At 52.7% G+C, this 17,406-nt stretch overlaps 1 pseudogene; it reads right to left on the bottom strand.

The window, feature by feature from the left end:
• Positions 1–3,733: 3,733 nt before the first annotated feature.
• LOC107966562 (olfactory receptor 7E24-like) lies at positions 3,734–6,540 on the bottom strand (annotated as a pseudogene).
• Positions 6,541–17,406: the final 10,866 nt, after the last annotated feature.

The raw sequence follows: 17,406 nt of genomic DNA, 5'->3' as shown, positions 1-17,406 counted from the left end.
AGGCTGGTCTTGAATTCCTGACCTCAGGTGATCCGCCCACCTCGGTCTTCCAAGACGCTGCGATTACAGGCGTGAGCCACCGCACCGGCCAGAAATGCCTGCCTTTATAAGGCTGAATAGCCTTCCATTGTATGAAGGAACTGCAGTGTGCTTTTTCATTCATCTGTCCACGAACCCTTGGGTTGCTTCCACATTTTGGCTGTTGTGAATAATGCTGCTATGAATATGGGTGTACACAAATCTGTCTTCCACTCCTGGCTTCTAATTCTTTTTGGTAGGTACCCACAAATGAAACTGCGGGAACATCTGATCATACTGTTTCTAATTTTTCCAGTAGACGCCATACTATTTTCCCCATTCCTTCACGGTTTTACATTCCCTCTGATCATATTCGAGCATTCTTACTTCCCTCTAGTCTCACCAATGCTTGTTTGTTTATCATATCCATCCTAATATGTGGTATGACATTCTTGGTTTGATTTGCGCTTCCCTATGATGAGTGACTTTGAACATCATTTTAGATGCTTATTGGCCATTGCTATATCTTCTTTAGGAACACGTCTACTCGAGTCTTCTGACCATTGTTGATGGGATGTTTTGGGTTTCTTGTTGTTTAGTTCTAGCTGTTCTTTATATATGATGGCTATCAGCCTCTTTTCAGATATATGCTTTGCAAATCTTTTTCCTAATCCATGGGTTATCTTTTCACTCAGTTCATAGTGTTTTTTTGCTGCACAAAAGTATCTGTCATTTAGATGTAATCCAAGGAATCTAATTTTCCTTTGTTGCCTATGCTTTTGGTGTCATATCCCAGAGAACATTGCCCAATCTGATGTCATGAAAGTGTGGCCAATGTTTTCTTTTAGGTGTATGATACTTTTAGCACTTGGGGTGAGGTCTTTGATCCAGTTTGTGTCAATTTTTGCACCTGGTGTGACATAGGGTCCACCTTCATTCTTCTGCATGTGGAAATCAAGTTTCTCCAACACCATTTCTTGAAAAGGCTGCTTTTCCACCAATGAGCTTTCTTAGCACTCATGTGAAAAATCATTCGAACATATAGGTGAGAAGTTATTTCTGGGCTCCAAAAGAAACAAACAACAACAGACAACAGATAAGGATACAGCATGGGCCGGGCGCGCTCACGCCTGTAATCCCAGCACTTTGGGAAGCCGAGGCTGGCAGATCACCTGAGATCAGGAGTTGAAGACCAGCCTGACCGAGAGGGAGAAACCCCCATCTCTACTACAAATACAACATTAGCTGGGCATGCTGGCACATGCCTGTAATCCCAGCTACTCGGGAGGTGGAGGCAGGAGAATCGCTTGAACCAAGGAGGCAGAGGTTGCGGTGAGCCAAGATTGCACCATGACACTCCAGCCTGGGCAACAAGAGCTAAACTCCATCTCAAAACAAAAAACAAAAAACAAAATACCAGCATGATTTCAAGAGCAGAAAGAGAAGAGCTTAAAAACCAGCATAATGAGAAAGTTAGGAAGCTTCTTACCAAAGCATCTGGAAATATGCAAGCAATTCTTGTGAACTAAAATTTTCATACTGTACTATCAAACACTAGAACTCACTTATTCCATCTTTCTGTATTTTGGGACCCAATTATCCACTTGTCTTCATTCCCTATGCCACCCCTTTTCTTCCTAGCGTCTGCTGATCACCTTTATACTTTCCATCTTCCTGAGATTCCTTTTGTGTGTAGGTGTGTGATGGAGTCTCTTTCTGTTGCCCAGGTTGGAGTACGCAGGCACAATCCGGGCTCACTGCAAGCTAAGCCTCCCGAGTTCAAGCGCTTCTTGGGCCTCAGCCCTCCGAGTAGCTGAGACTACAGGCACACGTCACCAAGCCCAGCTCATTGCTTGTGTTTTCCGTAGAGACGGGGTTTCACCATGTTGGCCAGGCGGGTCTCGAACTCCTGGACTCAAGTGATCCATGCAACTCGGCCTCCCAGGGTGCCGGGATTACAGGCGTGAGCCACCACACCTGGCCAAGGTGTCCTTTTTCCTTCCTACATAGAAGTGAGGACATGAAATATTTGTCATTCTGTGCCTGGCTTCTTTCATTTAATATACAGACCTGCAATCTCATCCATTTTGTCTGCAGCGGAGAGGAGTTTCTTCCCTTTTAGGCTGAATAATACTTCACTGGGTGTGTATACCACAGTTTCTTCATTGAAACAAATTTCTGAAGAGCAAATATTTTTAAAATGTCTCAGAATGTGAAACTTCAGGGATACTGTGCCCATTTTATTCTTTTCTATTTCCCATCTTATGTATATGCAAGTGTATCACAAAGCAGCAATCAATGTGTGTATAAATCTACAACTTCAACAAATGTAAAATGTAAATGCTGAGTGGTGGCTGGGCGCGGTCGCTCATGCCTGCAATCCCAGCACTTTGGGAGGCGGAAGCGGGCGGATCACCTGGGCTCGGGAGTTCAAGACCAGCCTGACCAAAATGGAGAAACACTGTCCCTATTAACAATACAAAAAAAAAAAAAAAAAAATTAGCCAGGTATGTTAGCGCTTGCCTGTAATACCAGCTACTTGGAAGGCTGAGACAGGAGAATTGCTTGAATACCGGAGTCAGAGATTGCAGTGAGCCGAGACTGTGACATTGAACTCCAGCCTGGGCAACAAGAGCGAAACTCTGATTCAAAAAATAAGGAAAAGAAAGAAATAGAAAATGCGAAATGGTAAGAAAAAACAGCATAATAAACATTTGTATGGTGTTGATGGACAATGCATTTGAAGATAATAATTGAAGAAATCATATTACAATTAATTTCTGTTCTCACTCATTGGAGCTTGATGACTCTAAAAACTTCCTCATTGGAACCACCTCTGGTGCTTTAAAAGAAAAAAAAAAAAAATCCACATACTCACACAGGTGCAAGGAAATGAGAATCTCAGGTATTGAGACCCAGGCCTCATCATTTGTAAGCTCCCCAGGTGAGTTGACTCAAAACCAAGATTGAGAACAGCGACATGGATCGCTACACATAACCTGCCTAAATAGATTCTCTAGAAGCAGTTTATAAAGAAATTCCACATGAACTGTGGAAGAGGATATGAATTTGATGTACAGTATGTCCTCACTTAACATCTTTGAAAGTCTCTTGGAAACTTCACCTTGAAGCAAAATTATGTATAGTGAAACCACTTATTTTTCATCAACAGTGTAACTACACAACTTTGAACAACCAATGGTGTTGGAGGACCTCCTGTACATTGTTTCCATAAAGTCAGTGTTCAGGGAATTCCAAAACGAAGTGAGGACTTCGTGTATATAAAAAGATGGTTGTGATTCCAGCTGGATGACAGGGTTATTGCTCAGAAACTAAAGGAGGCCGCCTAGGTATAGAGGATTCTGTCATGAGGTTTCTGCTAAACAAAGGATCCCAGAATCCTCACCCATTCCAGTGAAAGGCGTAACGAAGAAAGCAATATTCACAAAGGAAATGCGGAAAGGAATAAAAGCCATCAGCCACAAAAAGAATGTGACCAAGGGGCAGGATTTGCAGATGTAGAGATTTACTGTGGTTGCCCTTTCTCACCCACACAAGAAAAAGGATGGAACAGATCATGAGATTCGACTGTTCTGCTGAGCAGCCTCCGCAGGGCACTTTGTATGTTCCTGTTTCTCAGGCTATAGATGAAAAGGTTCAGCATGGGGGTGACCACAGCGTACATCACTGACGCCACCACACCATTCCTGGGGGGTGGTGCCACAGCTGAAGTCAGGTACATGCCAATGCCTGTTCCATAAAATCAGCAAACAACTGCTAGGTGAGAGTCACAGGTGGAGAAGGCTTTATACTTCCCATCTGACGATGAAATCCTTAGAATGGAGGGGACGATTTTATAGTAAGACCATAGGATCCCTGAAATGGGAAGAAAACTAAACATAGTACTATGGAAATATATGAATATGCTATTGATGACGCTGTCAGAACAGGCAAGTTTGAGAAGTTGAGAGGGGTCACAGACAAAATTAGAGATTTCCACATTCTTGATGATGTTGAATTGTAACACAATTCAACTGTGCAGCTGGGAATCCAACAGGCTAAGGAAAAAGGACACCAAAACGAAGAAGACACAGAGGTGAGGATTCACGATGACTGGGTAGTGCAGAGGGCGACAGATGGCTACAAAGCAGTCATAGGCCATCACAATCAGGAGCATACCTTCTATATATGCAAAAAAGACCAAGAAATACATCTACGTCAGGCAGCCCGCATGAGGGATGACTCTGCTATGCGACTGCATGTCCACAATCATCTTGGGAACCGTGGCCGAGGTGAAACCGATGTCAGCCCAGCACAGGTTGGAGAGGAAGAAGTACATGGTGGTGTGGAGGGGAGAGACAGCTGACAGCCAGGATGCTTAGCAGGTTCCTCATCACCGTGACCAGATACATGGACAGCGACAGGGAGAGCAAAGCGAGGACCGGCTGCAGTTCTGGATCCTCTGAGAGTCCCAGGAGGAGGAATTCTCAGACACCTGTGAGATTCCGTGGCTCTGTGTGTCTTGGACACCTTGAGAAGTAAAGAGGATTGGAAAAATAAAAGATAAAAACCAGCCTTTAATGCTGGATGCAAGCAATTCACAAGGAACACTTTCACACTTGCGGATCATACATCGCCAGCAATGTTTCTCAGTTATGACAATTCCAAAGAATCTCAGAATTATTACGTGATTTACTTTTTTGCTATACAAGGCTTTCTGTACATACTACTTTAGAGAAAATCCGCTGAAGAATATTAGAAGACCAAAACATCATATTTAACAAATCCGTGATCTCAGTAAAATACGGCCTACTCTTTTCTGAAAAAATACAATGCCATGACAATGTCCTTCTCTCTTTAAGAAAAACATCCCAGTCTAATTGAAAAAATTAAGAAGCCGTGAAATACACTCTACTTTATTCTGACACCGTGCTACAACTTCCATTGATGTAGAATATGTAAAAGGACGACACAAGAGCTAGGACCCCATTATCTGAAAACGAAATCAAACCTTATAGTTATCAATTGGAAGAGCTTTTCACATGCCTGTTACTTTTTGTATTTATTATCATCCTTCGGTTTTCCGACACTATTTCTTCATAAAAGTACATACACACTCAAAGACGGGAGATGTGTTTCCAAATGAATTGAATATATAACTCTTGGCTCAGCACCATGGCTCACACCTGTAATCCCAGCACTTTGGGCGGCCGAGGCTGATGCATCACCTGAGGTCAGGAGTTCCAGACCAGCCTGGCCAACGTGGTGAAACCCCGTCTCCAGTGAAAATAAAAAAACATTAGCCGGGCGTGGTGGCGGGTAACCCTAGCTACTCGGGAGGCTGAAGCAGGAGAATCCCTTAGAACCTGGAAGGCAGAGATTGGACACCCTGTGATAGGATTTTTGATATCCTAGGGAGATATTGCTCCAGACAGCAGAGTGGGCATACACCCTGTGATATTATTTGTAATATCCTAGAAAGATATTGCTCCTAATATCACGGTGGCTCTACACTCTGTGATCTTAATTGTAATATCCTACAGAGATATTACTCCTAATAATACAGTGGGTGTACACCCTGTGATATTATTCACAATATATTACAGAGATAAGACTCCTGATATCACAGTGAGTGTACACCATGTTGGTACACCCTGTGATCTTATTTGTAACAACTTAGAAAAATATTACAGCTAATATCAAAGTGGGTGTACACACTGCGATGTTATTTGTTATCTACTAGGTAGACATTACTCCTAATATCACAGTGAGTGTACACCATGTGTGTACAGACAGTGAAATTATTCGTAATACCCTAGGAAGATATTACTCCTCATATCACAGTGGGTGTACACCGTTAGTGATTGTTTTTCTAATATCTAGAGGGGGAGAGGATGATATTGCTTCTAATATCACAGAAGGTGTACACCCCCCTGTGATATTATTCCTAATATCCAGGGAAGGAGAGGATGACATTATTCGCAATATCACTGGGGGTGTACCACCTCCCGCCGGGATATTGTTCTTAATATCCGGAGGTGGAGAGAATGATGTTACGCCCAATATCACAGGGGGTGTACACCACCCCTGTTTGTAAACACCCCCTCTGATATTGTTCCAAATGGCATGTGAAAGAGTAAACATGACTCCAATTATCGTGGGGGGTGTTCAGCCCTGATGATATTGTTTTCTAACATCCAGGGAAGGAGAGTATGCTATTACTCCCAATATCGCAGGGGTTGTACACCCTTTTGTGTTTTTGTGCCCAATATCCAGGAAAATAGAGGATGATGTTTCTCCCAATGTCGAAGTAATTGTACAGCACCCCTGTGATATTCTCCCTAATATCCAGAAAGGAAGAGAATGATATTACTCCCAACAGCGTAGGAAACGTATACCCGCACTGTGGTATCTTTCCCAGTATCCAGGTGGGGAGAGGATCATATTACTTCCAATGTTGCAGGGTGTGTACACCCCCTCTGTGATGTCGTTGCTAACATCCAGGTTTGGGGAGGACGACATTACTCCCAATATCGCAGAGGGAGTACACCCCCCATGACCTTGTTAGTCATTTCCTGGGTGGAGAGGATGATCTTACTCCCAATATCACAGGGGGTGAACACACCCCTGTGAAAATCTTCCTATTTTCAGAGGGAGAGAGGATGATATTACTCCCAGGACCGCAGGGGGTTTCCACAGCCCTGTGATCCTCTTCCTAATATCCACAGGGAGAGAGGATGATATAACTCCCAATATCGCAGGGGGTGTACTCAACCCTGTGATATTGTTCCTAATATCCAGAGTGAAAGAGGATGATATGACTCTCAATATCGCAGAGGGGGTACACCTCTTTTGTAATATTGTTCTGCATACCATGGGAGGGAGAGGATAAGGTTACGTTGAATATCGCAGGGAATGTACACCCACCCCTCTGATACCCTTCCTAATGTCCAGGGCAAGAGAGGAAAATTTCACTCCCAATATCACAGAGGCAGTACACCCCACCTGTGATGTTGTTCCCAATATGCAAGGGGGAGAGGATGATAATACTCTCAATATCGCAGGGCTGTTCACATCCCCAGTGACATTTTTTCCTAATATCTAGGGGAGAGAGAATTATATGACAGCAAAGGTCGCAGGGTCTGTACATCCCTTCCTGATATTGTTCCTAATATCCAGGGGGAAAGAGGATGTTATCAAACATGAAAGGGGGTGTACATCCCCCACCCCTACGATATTCTTCTTAATAATCATGAGGGGAGAGGATAATATTACTCGAAATATCGCAGGGGTTGTTCACACTTTTGTGTTTTTGTGCCCAATATCCAGGAAAATAGAGGATGATGTTACTCCCAATGTCGAAGTAATTGTACAGCACCCCTGTGATATTCTCCCTAATATCCAGAAAGGAAAAGAATGATATTACTCGCAACAGCGTAGGAAACGTATACACGCGCTGTGGTATCTTTCCCAGTATCCAGGTGGGGAGAGGATCATATTACTTCCAATGTCGCAGGGTGTGTACACCCCCTCTGTGATCTCGTTGCTAACATCCAGGTTTGGGGAGGAAGACCCAGACCTCCACCCACCCAGAGTAGGTGCGCCCAAGAACTAGTACATACTTGTTACCTCCACACTTTGGCATCTCTGTGAAGTCCACCTGGAGACCTTCAAAGGGGGCTGCTCCATAAGCTCGTATGCCGGGCGGAACGGCTGGACCTTGCCTCGCATCATGCTGTCGGCAGGTAACACACCGCTGCCTCACCGTTTTGGCAAGGGCTGAAAAAGGCGAGATGTAGAAATACTGGCCTAACAACTTTTCCAGTGACTCCTGACCTCGATGGGTGGTTTCTTGCACAGCCAGTACAACTGCAGCTCCTAGCAGCTGTGGCACAGCTACTCTCCCATCTGGTAACCGAATCCATCCTTCCTCCTTCACTTCTCCTTCCCTCTACTTGGAGAAAGTCCTTTTCTTCTTTAGAAGAAGTAGGTCCAAGATCAGGTGCTTGAGGGAGCACTGATGCCCAGAAGGGGGCAGATGCTGCTTTTCGAGCCTCTGAGTCAGCGCGGGAATTCCCCAAACCCAGCAAGGTGGAAGCTCGCTGGTGTCCTCTGCAATATATAACTGCCACCTTGTGGGGTTTCCATACTGTTTCTAATCATTGCAAGATTTCCTGTTGATATTTTATGCCTTTTCCCCCAGAGTTCAATAGGCCCTTTTCTTTCTATCACGCTCCATGCACTTGAAGGGTTCAAAACACATACCGAGAATCAGCGTAAATGTTGACAGTCTCACCCTCACTGAGTTCTAAGGCCCGAATGAAAACAATGAGTTCTGCTTTCTGGGCTGAAGTGGCCTGGGTCAACGATCTGGCTGCAACAACAGTGCCCAGGGTTATCACTGCATACCCTGCACCTCTCTCTCCTTAGGGGTTGAAGAAGCTGCTCCCATCCACGTATAGTTCCCAGTCTACTGATGCCCAAGCCTGGTCCCGGAGGTCAGGTCTGCTAGAGTCAATTGAGTCCAACACTTCTACACAATCAGGCTCGACAGGGCTCTCTGATAGCGGGAGCAAGGTGGCGGGGTGTAGACTGTTACAAACTTCAATGGTTATATGGGGATTTTCACAGAGCCAACTTTGGTGCTTGGTGAGTCTGGCATTCATTAGCCAATGATGTCCTTTAGCATTCATTAAAGTCACCACAGCATGGGAGGCCTTTATGTTCATGTTCTGCCCAAGAGTCAGCTTATTTGCTTCTTGTACTAGCAGGGCAGTTGCTCCTATGGCCCTCCAACAGGGGGGCCATCCTTTAGAAACCCCGTCTAGTTGTTTAGAGAGGTAGGCCACCGGCCTCGGCCAGGGCCCCACAGTTTGGGTTCAAAGTCCAGCTGCCATCTTTTCTCTCTCTGATGCATACAATGGAAAAGGGTTTGTCAGATCGGGTAGCCCCAGGGCTGGGGCTGCCAGAAGTTTTTCCTTTAACTCATGAAAGACTTGCTGTTGTTGGGATCCGCATTCCAAAGGTTCCCGGTCCCCGCCCTCTTTGTGACCTCATACAAAGGCTTGGCTAATACTGCAAAGTTTGGGATCCACAGTCTACAAAACCCCACAGCTCCTAAGAATTCCCTCACCTGCCTTCTGCTCTTAGGCTCCACTAGATTGCAAATGACCTGCTTTCATTCTGATCCCGGGCTGCGTTCCGACCCCTGTCAGATAGTCAATCCCAAGGAACGTACCTGCTGTCAGCAGATCTGAGCTTTCTTCTTGGACACCTTCTACCCACAGACCTCCAGGTGCCGGTGTAGGGCATCTCTTCCCTTGGCACACCCGACTGCCGTGGGGTGTCCCAGCAGAAGGTCATCAACCTACTGGAGCAACATGCAGCCTATGTCTCCGCTGGGAAACTTCTGGATGTCTCGAGCCCACGCCTCCCCGAAGATGGTGGGGGAGTTGTTGAACCCTTTGGGAAGCCCGGTCCAAGTGTACTCAGTAGAGACACCTGACTCCGGATCTTCCCACTGAAAGGCAAACAGCTTCTTCCTCTCAGCGGTTAATCTGACAGGAAAGAAAGCGTCTTTCAGGTCCAAGCAGGAGAACCAGCTCTCCTCAGCTGGCAGCAACCCCAACAATGTGGACGGGTTAGGTACTGTTGGATGGAAAGTCTGCGTAGCTTGATGAAGCAAGCGCAAATCCTGTACCGGCCGGTAGTCCTTGGTCCGTGGCTTGGGAACAGGCGGGAGGGGAGTGTTCCGTGCAGACTGACAAAGAACAATAATTCCAAAAGTTCTTAGGTGCTTGAGACGGACCTGGATACCTTGAAGGGCTTCTCTGGGGACCAGATCCTGTTTCTGCCTCACCGGCTGGGCCCCAGTCTTAACTGGCCAATCTCGGAGGGTTGTCTTCTGCCCGTACTCTTGGCCACCGCTTAGCCAGAGCTGGTCTTCTCTCTTGGCCCAGCTCAGTTAAGAAAAGTCTCCATTCCTCCTCTCCGGGGACCATAAGGGTCACAATGATTCCCGTGGTGGGAAACTTTAGCAGCAAAGAGCCATGCTCTGTCAAAGAGATAGTGGCTCTCAGCTTGCTGAGCAAGTCCATTCCCAAAAAGATCAAGGGACAGTCAGGCATGTACCAAAACTAATGAATGACTCTATGTCCTCCTACAGTAGAAGTCCGAGACAAGCAGAAAGCTTGCTTTGCTGAAACCCCCGTGGCTCTGATGACGTCAATAGTCTTTTTGGATAAGGGGGCGACCGGGGCGGTTACCAGCGAATGTTCAGCATTGCTATCTACAAGAAAGTCAATGTCTCCACCCCTGACTGTCATTCTGACCAGAGGCTCTTTGGGGACGCTTGAGCCCGGTCTCCCTCAGTCCAAGAACCCTTCTGCCAGGTTGAGCAGGGCCCCTTCCTCCTTGTCCGGGGCCTCCTGCTCTGAGTCACCTTGTTTTCTTTTGAGCTGATGGCATTTGTTCCTCCACTGTCCTATTTCTTTACAATAAGCACACTGGTTACACTGCAAACTCTGACAGCCAAGCTGATTTGCTTTCCCAGGGCCCCCCTTCCCTTGCCTCTTTGGGGGGGCCCCTCTGATTGCTGCAGCTGACAAACAGGTCGGCGTGTCGCCGGGCCTGACATCCATTCTCTTTGCCATTTTCCTTACGGCTTACTGCATCCCTGTTTACAAACACCTGGCTAGCTATTTCTAGTAATTGGGATGGATTCATCCCTGCAAGCCCAGCCTGTTTCTGCAGTTTTCTTCTCATGTCTTCTGCGCTTTGACGGACTAAAGCCATGTGAATCATGCACTGATTTTCAGGGCTATCGGGATCAAAGAGAGTATACATACGGTAGGCCTCACACAGTCTCTCGTAGAATTGTGCTGGACTTTCTTCATTTCCCTGAATGACCTCAGAGAGCTTGTTAACGTTTGTTTCCTTCTGAGCTCCCCTCACTAATCCTTCCAAGAGAGCTTCCCTGTCTCGGTTTAGCATTTGCATCTCCTCTCTTTCATGTGGGTCCAACTGGGGGTCGGCTCCTGGCAACTGGGTCCTTCCATACTCTTGGGGGTTTTGATAATCAGCTGGTTCATGTTCCTCTAGCCACTCAATTGCTGCTTGGAGGACTCTCCGCCTTTCTTCGCTGTTAAAGAGGAACATGAGCAACTGGTGCCAATTAGCCCAGGTGGGGTTGTGGGTCTGGATAACAGCTTGGAGCAAATCAATTAGGGCTTGTGGCTTTTCGGTATAGGGCGGTGTATTGTTTTTGCAGTTGAGAAGGTCGACACAGGTGAAGGGCGGGTACCCAAAAACACGCCTCTGCACCACGTGACCATCCTCCTCTATCACAGTACACCGCTGCTCTCTCAGGGGCATTTGTGTCCCCGTTTGGCGTCGCAAACCAGCGGCCGGGGGAGGGGTGGAATGGCGCAATGCGACTTAACGCAATTAATAATCTCAATTATTCACAAAAATAATTATCAACATTAATAACCGATAATATAATTTTCGAAATCAATACCGATAATAACGATAATTAATATTAAATACTTACACTAAGGATAACAATAAATGATTAATATTAATGATTAATGACGCCTGATATTAGTAACTGATATTGACCTTACTCATTAGAAAACAGTCATATTAGCCACTAATAATTAATATTAATATAAATAATGGGAAAACCTTAATTAACAATTATTAATTAATATGAATATTAATATCAGTCATTCATATTCATGTTAATAATAAATGAGGAATAATTCATACTAATATTACACCCTATTACCTCAGTGGGTGTACACCCACCTGTGATATTGTTCCTAATGTCCAGGTAGGGAGAGAGCATGATATTACGTTCAATATCTCAGTAGGAGTACACCCAGCCGGTGATATTGATCCTAATATAATCTCCAGGGATTGGAGTATGACGTTACTCCCAATATAGCACTGGGTGTGCATCCACCCGGTTATTTTGCTCCTAATATACACGGAAGAAGAGAATGTATTACTCCCAACATCGCAGGAAGTCTACACACCCGAGTGAGATGGTCCTTAAAAATATTCCAAGGAGGAGGAGGTGATATGACTACATAAATGGCAGAAATTGGAAACCCCCAGGGATATCGTTTCCATGATCCTGGAAAGAAGAGGATAATATTACTTTCAATATCACAGAAGGTGGACACGACCCCAATGATATTGTCTCTAATTGCAACGTGGGAGAAGAGGACATCACACCCGATATCGCAGGGACTAGAAACACCCCTGTGATACTGTTCCTAATATTAAGGGAGGAAGAGAATGATATGACACCAAATACAGACGAGTGTACAACCTCTGTACACAAAGGGTGTACACAGGTCAGTGAAAAGGCTCAAAATCTTCAGAGGGGGAGGTGATATTACTCACAACATGATAAACAGGCTGCGAGTACACCGCAGGTCCTAAGAGCCAGGGGGGCAAGAGGGGCTGGCTCTTTACTCCCCGCAAAGCGGGGGGCGCATCGACCCCTGCGATGGGGTCCTAACAGACAGGGGGGCAAGAGGGGCTCGAAGGCTCTTTACACCCTGCATCGCGGGGGGCGCCCGGCCCACCTGCCATGGGTGTCCCAAGAGCCAGGGGGGCAAGAGGGGCAGGCTGGCTTTTTACACACCGCAGCGCCGGGGGCGCCCCGCCCCCCTGCCATGGGGGTCCCAAGAGCCAGTGGTGCAAAAGGGGCTGGTTGGCTCTTTACTCACAGCAGCGCGGAGGGCGCCCCGCCCCACTGCCATGGGGGTCCGAAGAGCCAAGGAGGCAAGAGGGGCTGGCTGGCTCTTTATTCCCCGCAGCACGGGGTGCGCCCCGTCCCCCTGCCATGGGGGTCCTAAGAGCCAGGGGGGCAAGAGGGGCTGGCTGGCTCTTTACACAACGCAGCGCAGGGGGCAACCCGCTCCTCTGCCGTCGGGGTCCCAAGAGCCAGGGGGGAAAGAGGGGCTGGCTGGTTCTTTACTCCCCGCAGCTCGGGGGGCGCCCCGGCCCCCTGCCATGGGCGTCCCAAGCGCCAGTGGGGCAAGAGGGTCTCGCGGGCTCTTTTCTCACGGCAGCGCGGGGGGCGCCCGGCCCCCCTGCCACGGGGGTCCCAAGAGCCAGGGGGGCAAGGGGGGCGCGCTGGTTCTTTACTCCCAGAAGCGCGGGGGGCGCCCGGCCCCCCTGTCATGGGTGTCCCAAGAGCGAGGGGGGCAAGAGGGGCTGGCTGGCTCTTTCTTCCCCTCAGCGCGGGGGGAGCCCCGCCCCATGCCATGGGGGTCCCAAGAGCCAGGGGCGCAAGAGGGGCTGGCTGGCTCTTTACTCGCCGCAGCGCGGGAGGCGCCCCGCCCCCCTGCCATGGGTTTCCCAAGAGCCAGGGGGTCAAGAGGGGCTGGCTGGTTCTTTACTCCCCACAGCGCGGGGGGCGCCCGGCCCCCCTGACATGGGGTTCCCTACAGCCAGGGGGGCAAGAGGAGTTGGCTGGGTATTTACTCCCCGGAGCGCAGGGGGCGCCACGCCTCCCTGCCATGGGGGTCGCTAGAGCCAGGTGGTCAAGAGGGGCTGGCTGGCTCTTTACTCCCCGCTGCGCGGGGGAAGCCCGGCCTCCCTGCCATGGGTTTCCCAAGAGCCAGGGGTCCAAAAGGGGCTGGTTGGCTCTTTACTCCCAGCTGCGCGGATGGCGCCCCAACACCCTGGATGGGGGACCCAAGAGCCAGGGGGGCAAGAGGGGCTTGCTGGCTCTTTACTCCCCGCAGCGAGGGGTGCACCCCGCGCCCCTGCCATGGGGGTCCCAAGAGCCAGGGGGCAAGAGTGTCTGGCTGGCTCTTTACTCCCCGCAGCGCGGAGGGCGCCCGGCCCCCCTGCCATGGGGGTCCCTAGAGTCAGGGGGGCAAGATGGGCTGGCTGGCCCTTTACTCACGGCAGCGCGGGGGGCTCGCGGCCCCCCTGCCATGGGGTTCCCAAGAGCCAGGGGGTCAAGAGGGGCTGGCTGGTTCTTTACACCCCACAGCGCGGGAGGCGCCCGACCCCCCTGACATGGGGTTCCCTACAGCCAGGGGGGCAAGAGGAGTTGGCTGGGTATTTACTCCCCGCAGCGCGGGGGGCGCAGGGCCCCCCTGCCATGGGGGTCCCAAGAGCCAGGGGGTCAAGAGGGGCTGGCTGGCTCTTTACACCCCGCAGCGCGTGGGGCGCCCCGACCCACTGCCATGGCGGTCCAAAGAGCCAGGGGGGCAAGAAGGGCTGGCAGGCTCTTTACTCCCCGCAGCGCGGGGGGCGCCCAGCCCCCCTGACATGGGGTTCCCAAGAGCCACGGGGGCAAGAGGAGTTGGCTGGCTATTTACCTCCCGGATCGCAGGGGTCGCCGTGCCCCCCCCTGCCATGGGGGTCCCAGGAGCCAGGGGGTCAAGAGCGGCTGGTTGACTCTTTACTCCCCGCTGCGTGGGGGGAGCCCGGCACCCCCGCCATGGGGGTCCCAAGAGCCAGGGGTGCAAAAGGGGCTGGCTGGCTCTTTACTTGCCGCAGCGCGTGGGGCGCTCCGCCCACCTGCCATGGGGGTCCCAAAAGCCAGGGGGGCAAGAGGGGCTGGCTGGCTGTTTACTCACGGCAGCGCGGGGGCCGCCCGGCCCCCCTGCCATGGGGGTCCCAAGAGCCAAGGGGGCAAGAGGGGCTGGCTGGTTCTTTACTCCCAGCAGCGAGGGGGGCGCCCCGCCCCCCTGCCATGGGTGTCCCGAGAGCCAGGGGGGCAAGACGGTCTGGCTGGCTGTTTACTCCCCGCAGCGAGGGGGGCGCCCCAACCCCCTGCCATGGGGGTCCCTAGAGCCAGGGAGGCAAGTGGGGCTGGCTGGCTGTTTACTCCCCGCAGCGCGGGGGGCGCCCAGACCCCCTACCATGGGTGTCCCAAGAGCCAGGGGGGCAAGAGGGGCTGGCTGACTCTTTACTCACGGCAGCGCGGGGGGCGCCCGGCCCCCCTGCCATGGGGGTCCCAAGAGCCAGGGGAGCAAGGGGGGCTGGCTGGCTCTTTACTCCCCGCAGGGCGAGGGGAGCCTCGCTCCGGTGCCATGGGGGTCCCAACAGCCAGGGGGGCAAGAGGTGCTGGCTGGCTCTTTAGTCACGGCAGCGCGCGGGGCGCGCGGCCCCCCTGCCATAGGGGTCCCAAGAGCCAGGAGGGCAAGAGGGGCTGGCTGGCTCTTTACTCCCCGCAGCGCGGGGGACGCCCGGCCCCCCTGGCATTGGGGTCCCAAGAGCCATGGGGGCAAGAGGGGCTGGGTAGCTCTTTCTTCCCCGCAGCGCGGGGGGAGCCCCTCTCCCCTGCCATGGGGGTCCCAGGAGCCAGGGGGGCAAGAGGGGCTGGCTGGCTCTTTACTCACGTCAGCGCGGGGGGCACCCCGGGCCCTGCCATGGGGGTCCCAAGAACCAGGGTGGCAAGAGGCACAGGCTGGCTCTTTACACCCTGCAGCGCGGGGGGCACCCTGACCCCCTGCCATGGGGGTCCCAAGAGATAGGTTGGCAAGAGGGCTGGCTGACTCTCTACACACAGTAGCGCGGGGTGATCCTGGCCCCCCTGCCATGGGAGTCCCAAGATCCAGGGGGGCAAGAGGGGCTGGCTGGCTCTTTACTCATCGCAGCGCTTGGGGAGCCCCGCCCCCCTGCCATGGGGGTCCCGAGAGCCAGGGAGGCAAGAGGGGTTGGCTGGCTCTTTACTCACCGCCGCGCCGGGGTCACCCCGGCCCCCTGCCATGGGTGTCCCAAGAGCCAGGGGGGCGAAAGGGGCTGGCTGGTTCTTTGCTCCCCGCAGCGAGGGGGGCGCCACACCCCCGTGCCATGGGGGTCCAAAGAGCCAGGGGGGCAAGAGGGGCTGGCTGGCTCTTTACTCACGGCAGCGCAGGGAGAGCCCGGCCCCCCTGCCATGGGGGTCCCAAGAGCCAGGGGAGCAAGAGGGGCTGGCTGGCTCTTTACTCACCGCAGCGCGTGGGGCGCCCGGCCCCCTGCCATGGAGGTCCCAAGAGCCAGGGGAGCAAGAACAGTTGGCTGGCTATTTCCTCCCCGGAGGGCAGGGTTCGTCGCGCCCCCCTGCCATCGGTGTCCCAAGAGCCAGGGTGGCAAGAGGGGCCAGCTGGCTCTGTATTCCATGCAGCGAGTGGGGCGCCCCACCCTCCTGCCCTGGGGATCCCAAGAGCCAGGGAGGCAAGTGGGGCTGGCTGGCTCTTTAAACCACGCAGCGCGGGGGGCGCCCCGCCCCCCTGCCATGGGGGTCCCAAGAGCCAGGGGGGCACGAGAGGCTGGCTTGCTCTTTACTCTCGGCAGCGCGGGGGTCGCCCGGCCCCCCTGCCATGGGGGTCCCAAGATCCAGTGGGGCAAGAGGGGCTGGCTGGCTCTTTACTCCAGGCAGCGCGGGGGGCGCCCGGCCACCCTGCCATGGGGGTCCCAAGAGCCAGGGGGGCAAGAGGGGCTGGCAGGCTCTTTCTTCACCGCAGCACGGGGGAAGCCCCGCCCCCCTGCCGTGGGGGTCCCAAGAGCCAGGGAAGCAAGAGGGGCTGGCTGACTCTTTACTCACGGCAGCGCGCCGGCATCCCAGCCCCCTGACATAGTAGTCCCAAGAGCCAGGGGGACAAGTGGGGCTGGCTGCCTCTTTACTCCCCGCAGCGCGGTGGGCGCCCGGTCCCCCTACCATGGGGGTGCCAAGAGTCAGGGGGGCAAGAGGGGCAGCCTGGCTCCTTACACAGCGCAGCGCGGGGGGCGCCCCGACCCCCTGCCATGGGGGTCCAAAGAGCCAGGGTGGCAAGAGGGGCTGGCTGGCTCTTTACACCCCGCAGCGCGGGGGGCGCCTGGACCCCCTGAAATGGGGTTCCCAAGAGCCAGGTGGGCAAGAGGAGTTGGCTGGCTATTTACTCCTCGGATAGCAGGGGGCGCCGCGCCCCCCTGCCATGGGGGTCCCAAGAGCCAGGGGGTCAAGAGGGGCTGGCGGGCTCTTTACTCCCCGATGCGCGGTGGGAGACCCGCCCCCCTGCCATGGGGGTACCAAGAGCCAGGGGTGCAAAAGGGGCTGGTTGGCTCTTTACTCCCCGCAGCGCGTGGTTCGCCCCTCCCCCCTGCCATGGGGGTCCCTAGAAACAGGAGGGCAAGAACGCCTGCTGGCTCTTTACTCCCCGGAGCGCGGTGGGCGCCCCGCCCCCTTGCCATGGGGGTCCCAAGAGCCAGGGGGGCAAGTGGGGCTGGCTGGCTCTTTACCCCCCGCAGCGCGGGGGACGCCCGGCCCCCCTGCCATGGGGGTGCCAAGAGCCAGGGGAGCAAGAGGGGCTGTCTGGCTCTTTACTCCCCGCAGCGCGGGTGGCGCCCCGCCCCCTGCCATGGGTTTCCCAAGAGCCAGGGGAGCAAGGGGGG

The sequence above is a fragment of the Pan troglodytes genome, chromosome 3, assembly GCF_028858775.2.
Source record: "Pan troglodytes isolate AG18354 chromosome 3, NHGRI_mPanTro3-v2.0_pri, whole genome shotgun sequence".
In the NCBI taxonomy this organism is placed as follows: Eukaryota; Metazoa; Chordata; class Mammalia; order Primates; family Hominidae; genus Pan; species Pan troglodytes.
The sequence above is the reverse complement of the archived record's forward strand: the minus strand, read 5'-3'. Positions and strand labels throughout refer to the sequence as shown.